General features: G+C 42.0%; 1 pseudogene; it reads left to right on the forward strand.

The window, feature by feature from the left end:
* The first annotated feature begins 978 nt into the window (after window positions 1-978).
* On the forward strand, window positions 979-8,547 carry LOC129711311 (AP-1 complex subunit beta-1-like; annotated as a pseudogene).
* The last annotated feature ends 1,091 nt before the right edge of the window (window positions 8,548-9,638 follow it).

A 9,638-nucleotide genomic window follows, 5' to 3' on the forward strand; every position in this document is an offset into this window, starting at 1 on the left:
GAGATTCAATGACAGAGAGCTTTGGTTTTGACATTTAAACCCTTGCCCTTGTGTGGGCAGTTTAGTTTATGATTCTATTTGCCGAATATCACAATTTTGTTCGAACATTCTGATTTTGTGAGGGGTTTAACTTTGCCCTGTTGCCTGATTTAGAAATTACCTCCAAGCTTGCAATTACCCGAGATCCAGAAATCCAGATCTGTGCGTAAACCTGCTCCACTTCAGGTTAAGCCGATTTTTACCATTTTAAAGTTGATTTCTTTGGAGATGTATGAATTAATTTCTAGTCCTTTTGTTTCATGGACATTGCAAATCTGGACCCAAATATATAAAAGGCATGGTTAAGATATCAAAATACAATGAGGTGTCCATGTTTCTGATTTAAGGGTACAGAGGAAAACTTGCGAACAGAAAGGCATGGTGGCGCAGCGACAGAGTTGATGCCTTACAGTGCGAAAGAACCGGTTTTGATCCTGACTACAGGTGCTGCCTGTACGCAGTTTGTATGTTCTCCCTGTGACCTGCGTGGGTTTTCGCAAGGAGCTCCGGTTTCCTCCCACATTCTAGATATACTGGTTGGTATAATTGTAAATTGTCCCTAGTATGTGTAGGATGGTGTTAGCGTACGAGATTCGCTGGTCGTCATGGACTAGGAAGAAACAAAGCTGATCAAAATTCCCTAATTCGTATTTGGAGAAACATTTGTTGTTTGTTCTGTGTTGCAAGCTTGCCATGCTTTGCTTCCAAAATTTAGTTTCAATGGACATTGGGCCATTGGGCATTGAACTGTTGAATTTCTGAAGTGGAATTCAACATCCCTATTCCATGACCTCATACATTTCGCACAGTCAACACAGGAGAGATTTTCATGTTAAAAGTGTGTTTTTGGTGAATAGGCAATGCATGGGAGAGTGGCTGCATTAAACCTTTTGACTCCCAAATATTGACTTGATATTGATTTAAAATATGATATACCTTTAAAATTTCAAGTTGAGACTCATGCTTCTGGGTGCCCCTTTAAATTATAATTCTTTGAGATTATCGCAAAGATTGAATTGGGACAGGTTGTTTTGATATCTGTCTGCTTATAAAATAAGTAAACTAGTACATAATGTACACACACACACACTCATGTTGGATTTACTGGGCATTTGCGAGAATGAGCACAGCTCATATGCATACATTACAGGGATATTGTCACATTATTTCCTTTTTGACATTTTGTGATTACATTTCCGATGATCCCAAACAAAGAAAATGTAAACACTTTTCATAATATTACACCGTAGTAATATGGTTTAACTTAACAGAGTAAAACAACTGTTCTGTCTTATTTCACAATTTCAATCATAGTCACACTTGTGACATTTCAATAACATGAACTAATGTTCATATGCTTTCTTCTCATAAGCGAGTAGGTCCATCACAGCAAAGCACATTACTTTGTGACATACTCGCCGTACCTTTCCGGCGGTCTGACAGCTCTACCTGCCCTAGTCTTCGTGATGGTGTTTCTTTCAGAAATGTCTTTCTTTTCAGTTGGTACATTCTGTGCATCACTTCTAGTTTTGTCTCTTGTGTCAATTTGTTTTTGTTTTGATTTCTCTAGTGTTAAGAGTTTCATGAGTTGCCTCTTTATCTGGTGATGCATGCTGTGTTGGTCTTTTCCATGTCAGCTGAGGTTGCAAAGGTGTCCCAGTCTTCAAGTTCAAGTTCAAGTGAGTTTATTGTCATGTGTCCCTGTATAGGACAATGAAATTCTTGCTTTGCTTAAGCACACAGAAAATAGTAGGCATTTACTACAAAACAGATAAATGTGTCCATATACCATGATATAAATATATACATACATGAATAAATAAACTGGTAAAGTGCAAATAACAGAAAGTGGTTATTAATAATCAGAGTTTTGTCTGAGCCAGGTTTAATAGCCTGATGGCTGTGGGGAAGTAGCTATTCCTGAGCCTGGTTGTTGCAGTCTTCAGGCTCCTGTACCTTCTACCTGAAGGTAGCAGGGAGATGAGTGTGTGGCCAGGATGGTGTGGGTCTTTGATGATACTGCCAGCCTTTTTGAGGCAGCGACTGCGATAAATCCCCTTGATGGAAGGAAGGTCAGAGCCGATGATGGACTGGGCAGTGTTTACTATTTTTTGTAGTCTTTTCCTCTCCAGGGCGCTCAAATTGCCGAACCAAGCCACAATGCAACCGGTCAGTATGCTCTCGACTGTGCACCTGTAGAAGTTAGAGAGAGTCTTCCTTGACAAACCGACTCTCCGTAATCTTCTCAGGAAGTAGAGGCGCTGATGAGCTTTTTTGATAATTGCGTTAGTGTTCTCGGACCAGGAAAGATCTTCAGAGATGTGCACGCCCAGGAATTTCTCCACGTCAGGTGGTTTCTGTGGAGTTATGTATGGAGGTAGTTCTCCGGTCTGCTTCAGATCCACTCGGTTACATCAGATTAGAAGTCCTGACTCGGTCTCGACTTCGTATAATCTCTCATCCAGTCGTCTCTGACCTGTTGCAGTTCTTCCCATACGAGAATGAGCACAGCTCATATGCATAAATTACAGGGATATTGTCACACAGATCTTTAGGAGATCACATCAGGACATCGCATCAAGTCCAATACTGCCACTGACACAGGCATCTGGTCCAGCAGAGTCCATCATTTAGTGTCGGATGGACACAAGGAACTGAAGATACTGGTTTAGAAAAAGAAACACAAAGTATTAGTGTAACTCAACAGGTCAAGCAGCATTCATGGAGGACATGGAAAGGCATTATGGGATAGGCTATATGGCTGCCAGGGGTTATGGGGAGAAGAATGGGGTTAGAAGGGATAGATAGATCAGTCATGATTGAATGGCGGAGTAAACTTGATGGGCCTAATGGCCTAATTCTGCTCTTATTACTTATGATGACCTTAGGATTCAGACTCAAAACATTGCCGATACATGTCCTTCAGAGATGATGCTAGACTTGCTTATTTACTGCAGCAGATAATGTCAGGAAGCGTGAACCATGTCCCCTCCTTGACCCTGGATCCTGGATCACAACTGAATCAACTCAAACACTCCATAATCTTTCATAAGTGAAATCGGATATCTCAGAAATTGAGTCTGGTATCTTCTAGTTTATAAAGTTTCGAAGAGCAAAACAAGGAAGGCACTCGCACAAAATGTTAGGATTGTCTGTATGTGCACTGGAATCATCATGGCATTGCAAGGAGCGGATAAGAGCTGATGAATGGGATTAGTAGGGATGAGTACTTGATGATCAGAATGACGTGGGTGGCCAAAGAACTAGCACAAATCTGTGGTTCTAAGAATCCGCCTTTAGGAATCACAACAATGTTGTGGTTTGTTGTCAGTCCCCTACCTTAATGTCCTGGTATCCCATAAATCTGACAAAACTAACCCTTAGTCCAAGACTCATGGATTTGACAGGGTTTCACCAATGCCAGCTAGAATGCACTGGATACTCTGGGTCACAACATGGACATGTGGAATGTATTTTGCTTCTGTTCTATTCATATTTGTGGAGTCACGCAGCACAGAAACAGGCCCTTCAGTCCAATATGATCATGGTTGGTCTGTCCCAGTCTTGGTGCCAACTCCCCATTGTCCTGAATTATCTGATCTTCTTACCTTTTAAATGCTCCAATGTTATAGTATGTAGGGCAGAAAATTCCAGATATTCACTACCCTCTGCCAGAAGTTCCCATGCACCTCAGAAGTAAATCACTGCCCCCTAATCTTGTAACTATGTCCCCTCGTCTGAAATTCTCTGAATAGTGGAAACATTTCATTATCCAGTAACCCATCAGGTTTTTATAGGTTTCAGTCAGATCAACCTACACTCCTCCAAACTCCAGAGAATACAAATCTACTTTATTTTGCCACCCATCCTGGGAGGTAGCCCAGTGAATCCCTTTTGAACTACTTCCAGTTCCAGTACATCCTACAAAACTTGTGCACAGTGCACCTGGTGTGGCCTCACCTGCGCTCTGTACAATTGTAACAATATCTCCCTCCTTCTCAACTCCAACCTTCTTGCAATTCATGCACAATAACATTGATTCCTTAGTTCTCTCCTCATCTGCAATCTTTTTCCTTTAGATAGTGGCCTGGCTTTGGATTCTTCTTATTGAAGTGTCACAGTGGCAAAGCTGGTTCAGATACTGCCACACAGCACCAGAGACCTGGATTCGATCCTGACAGCAGATGCTGCCTGGGTGGAGTTTGCATGTTCTCCATGAGACCCTGTGAATTCCTTCCAGGTGCTCCTGTTTTCTCCTACATCCCAAAGACATGCAGATTTATACGTTCTGAAGAAGGGTTTCAGCCCGAAACGTTGCCTATTTCCTTCGCTCCATAGATGCTGCCTCACCCGCTGAGTTTCTCCAGCATTTTTGTCTACCTTCGATTTTCCAGCATCTGCAGTTCCTTCTTAAACAGATTTATACGTCAATTGGTCTCTGTAAATTGCCCCTAGTGTGTAGGGAGTGGACGAAAAAATGGGATAACATAGAACATAGAACTAGTGTGAATGGGTGACTGATGGTTGGTGTGGATTCGGTTCGCTCCTGGGCCTGTTTCCATTCTGTATCCCTAAACTAAACTAAACTAAACTAGGTGCATTACCTTACTCCTTTCCACATTAAGTTCCATTTGACAAGTTTTTGCTGACTCAAACAACCTATCTATATCCTGTTGCAGAGCTCCAATATCTTCATTGCAACATGCCCTCCCACCTTTTACGAGATGGATGAAATCCACCTTTCCACAACTTTTGTTAATATGTTTGTCATCTTTGTTAAATAGAGGCCCATCACAAGAAAACTAGAGGAAAAAAGCTGTCTTTCTTCTAATATAACCATGTCCTCAAAGATGCACTTCAAATGAATCACAAAGTTCATTTTTGTTTTGTGAAATTGGCTGTACAGTCAGTACATCAACAAACATCCACTTTCAATTTAGAGTCCGTATTTTGGCTTGCAGATAAATATTAAACAACCACAAAGTGCTGGCCATATGCTTGGGGAACTGAAAATATATTTACAGAGGAGTGAGTTGGAACAAATTCAATTGACCTCAAAGACTAATTACCAGCGGTGTCTATACTTTGTCACAGAGATTCATGTGTATGTCAGGATTTTACTATTTTAGCTATGGGTATTGCTGAAGCGAACACTACTACAATCTGCAATATTAAAGATGTTGAATCCAAATATAAAAACAGAAAACTGAGGTTGTCAACAGATCAAGCAGCATCTGTGGAGAGAGAATGCTTCAAGTCAATGGCCTATCATCTGTATCAGTTCATAAGATTTTGCTGAACATTGTAATATCATTAAGTTCAGATCTTTTGTCCTCAAATATCAGCATGTTGCTTTGCTAAGCTTGTGAGCATCATGAGGAAAACTTTAACCTTGCACAAAACTGAAGGGTTTTGCGGCGATTTCGGTGGAAGTCCAGCAATTGGCGCTGGTTATGGGACTCCAGCAGTGATTCCTTGACCACCACAGTGGGAGGCGGTTTAGGCGACCTGTTTGATCTCGCTGGAGGAATGGACATACCGTCTGGTTCTTTCGTGGCACCTAAAACTATTTGGTTGCCGGCTGCAAAGGCCAAAGGTCTTGAGATTTCTGGTACATTTTCACGTTGTATGGGTCATATCTATATGGACCTCACCCTGATGAACAAAGCCACGCAAGTAATGTCAGACTTTGCCATCCAGTTTTAACAAAAATAGTTTTGGAATGGTCCCAGCTGCTCCCCTGCAGGTCGATGCTCCACTTACTCCCAACCAGACCATTGCGGGTGGCTTCTCTCCTTTTGCACACAGTTGGTGCAGTAATGAAGATGGATCCTCTCTCCAACCTGCTGGTCACAGTGAAAAATAATACTGATGTCTTCTATTTCAGTTGCCTGTACCCAAATAATATGTTGTTTTTAGAAGAAGGAAAGTTGGATCGACAGATCTTTTTGGCAACATGGAAAGACATTCCAAATATAAAATGAAGCACAATTTCAGATCAAGGACCGCCACCTTAATGCAGATGCCTTCACTGACAAGCTCTCTAACAATAATACATTTACTGTTGCAAAGAGGAATGTTGAAGGACACGATATGTTATATCAGTCTCTAAAACTGAGCAATGGAATCTGGGTTTTAGCAGAGTTATAAGAATCCAACTTGGCAACCCTAACTACATGGATTTGGAGTAATCATTGAAGTGCAGAGCTGCAGGGGTAAACCAACATCTTTACCAAGCATTTGAAATAATGTTGAAGAATTAAGCAATTTGATGACCTAAAGATGGCAGAAGATCTCGGCGTTAGCGGTGTATAATTTTCTTTGTTTGTTTCAGAAGCCTACAAGCACTGATAATGGACAGAATTTATAAATGTGACACCTTGGTGCCACTGAAGAAGTTGCGTTATTGTGAAGGGTATTTCTCATATACTCAAGATCCGAGTATACTGACCCATTGACACAAAAGTCTATTGTACAATCTTAGTATATATAAATCCATTATTCTGCTAATAACTAGCTGTAAATGCAAGATTCAGATATTTGCAATGTTGATTTGTCTCAGAACCCAGTCATATGAATGTAATATAATATCATGACATGGTGATTGGTGGCGTAAGTGAAGGGGCTCTGCTCTGTCCACCACCATTCCAGCTGGAGGGTAATTGTCCTTGTTTAAATGTGTGAGTTCCTTCCATGATGATGTGCATGATTTTGTGGTATGACATTTTGTGTATTTGTACGCTAGTAATATGGTTCATGCTGAGAATAGCTGCATTGGGCTCCACCATTGCCGATAAGGTGTTGATCAGTAGTCATATGAGAAATAAACTGGACTTGTGAGGGCAAAACCTAAAGCGAAAAATTAAAAATAAAATGACACAAAAAGAAAAAAAAGGGCGGCATGGTAGCATAGTGGTAGAGTTGCTGCCTTACAGTGAATGTAGCGCTGGAGACCCGGGTTCGATCCCAACTACGGGTGCTGTCTATACGGAGTTTGTATGTTCTCCCCGTGACCTGCGAGATCTTCAGTTTCTTCCCACACTTCAAAGATGTACAGGTTTGAAGGTTCATTGGCTTGGTAAATGAAAAAATTGTCCCTAGTGGGTGTAGGATAGTGTCAATGTGTGGGGATCGCTGGTCGGCATGTACCCGGTGGGCCGAAGGGCCTGTTTCTGTGCTGTATCTCTAAATTAAACTAAACTAAACAAAGTTAATTCACAGAGAGGCAGCATCTGTGGTGGAACATGCACATAGGATGTTTCAGGTTTCTTTTCTGCTGCTCACTTAGTTTAATCTTGCTATAGGGCAAATGCAGCATTACGTTGAGTTGTATCTAACACATACAAATTAACAAATTACCCTCATTTGGCAATTGACTTTATTTAAGTTAAAATGTTAATTGAGAAAATTTTGGTCTTCATTTTTCATTACATTTCTTCTCTTGAGGGAGTTAAGTGGCTTACAACAGAATTATCCCAGCTTGGGAGTTACACTGCGCACACAGATGGTTTCAACAGCATTAGTGAGGAGAATGTTTAAGCTTTGACTGCTCTGACAGTGCCTTACAACATGATCTAGATTAATTTGGCAGATCCCCTTTGTATGTTGTGCACTGCACAATATATTCTTACTGTACAGGAGCAACAACACACCAGACCCTAGAAAAAGGTTCAGGAGCAATAATGTATCTCCTGCAGACTGTCCAGGAGGTAAAGGAAATATTTGAAACGTCTGACATTGAGGTCAATTCCTACAAAGGATATCAAAGTGTTGAGGTATGAATTTGCTTTTGAAAAAATGGCCAATATCTAATCATCACAGCATTTTGGACACTGCTAAAGCATTTGATATGACACGTGAAAGGGAGAGAGGGCTGTCCCCTGTGTGGCTCACGACTATGTCCGAGATACAGCCTGAACATACTGCGGTCGTCCAGTCATGTAGTTGGTGATCCAGGACATCAGTGGAGCGTCCTCCAGCATCGTTGTTAGTTTTCTCCCTATCAGTGCAGGCCGGATGGTGTTAAAATCGCTGGAGAAGTAAAAAACATGATTCTCACAATGGTTCTCGGCTTATCCGGGTGATCATAGGAACGATGGAGCAGGTGGATGATGGCATCCCCCACCGCAACCTTTGTTTGGTAAGCAAACTGCAGGGGGTTCAGGTATGGTTTAACCAGGGTTCGCTGGTGAGTGAGCACCAGCCTCTCCAGGGAGATCATGATGTGTGAGGTCAGCACCACCGGTCTGTAGTCATTAGAGGAGTTGGGACGCGTCCTCTTTGGTGCAGGAAACAGGCAGGATGTCTTCCACATCACAGGAACCCTCTCCAGGCTCAGGCTGAATATATGCTGGAGTACTCCGCACAACTGGCTGGCACACGCCTTGAGTGACCTCAGGCTGACACCATCTGGACCCACGGCTTTTCCTAGGCTCGTTGGCCCAGTCCTGATTGCTTTCCCTCCCCCGTCAAGTCAAGTCAAGTCAAGTTTATTCGTCACATACACATACGAGATGTGCAGTGAAATGACAATGCCCGCGGACTTTGTGCAAAAAGACAACAAACAAACAATCAATCAATCAATCAATCAATCAATCAATCAGTTTTATTCGTCACATTGCACATAAAGTGCAAGTGAAATGAATTTGTCATGAATTTGTCAAACAATGATTTGGTTGTTCATTGTCATGAAATGAAAATGAACAACCAAACCAAGTACGAACAGAATGGAACAGAATCACATATTCTTTTACATATTAAATATTGCGGGCGGAAGGAAAAAGGGAAAAAAAACAGCAATTAAAAAGAAAAAAGCAGTAGAGTGGTTCAGTAAAGTTAGTCTCTGGTGAGATAGGAGTTTACAGTCCTAATGGCCTCTGGGAAGAAACTCCTTCTCAACCTCTCCGTTCTCACAGCATGGCAACGGAGGCGTTTGCCTGAACGTAGCAGCTGGAACAGTCTGTTGCAGGGGTGGAAGGGGTCTCCCATGATCTTATTGGCTCTGGAGTAGCACCTCCTGATGTATAGTTCCTGGTCAGCTTGTAGCCTGTAATACTCTTCATACAGCTCCCAACAACCCTCACGTTGTTCTGCTGGAGTTTCAGCTCCAACTTTCTCCTGTAGTTGTGTTGGTTTTGCGGCTGCAGCACCTAGACTGTGGAACAGCATCCCTCTCCTCATCACAACTGCCCCCTCCATCGACTCCTTTAAATCGAGGCTCAAAACCTATTTTTACTCCCTAGCATTTTTGAGGCCCTCTGAGGGGGCGCTGTAAACAGTTTATGTATGTATTGTTAGGTCTGTGTAACATTGTATGTAGCACATTAGTATCTGCACTGATGTACAGCACTTTGGCCAACGTGAGTTGTTTTTAAATGTGCGATACAAATAAAATTGATTGATTGATAGTTTCACCTTCAGGTCTTTCTGCACCAGTTTCACCTCCTCCTTGTCACCATTCCTGAAAGCCCTCTTCTTCTGGTTGAGAAGGGCCTTTATGTTCCTGGTGACCCAGGCCTTGTTGTTGGGGGAACAGTATACAGTCTCCTCCGGGACAATGATATCCACACAGAATTTTATATAGCTTGTGACACCATCAA

The sequence above is a fragment of the Leucoraja erinacea genome, chromosome 29 (assembly GCF_028641065.1).
Source record: "Leucoraja erinacea ecotype New England chromosome 29, Leri_hhj_1, whole genome shotgun sequence".
NCBI classification, from domain to species: Eukaryota; Metazoa; Chordata; class Chondrichthyes; order Rajiformes; family Rajidae; genus Leucoraja; species Leucoraja erinaceus.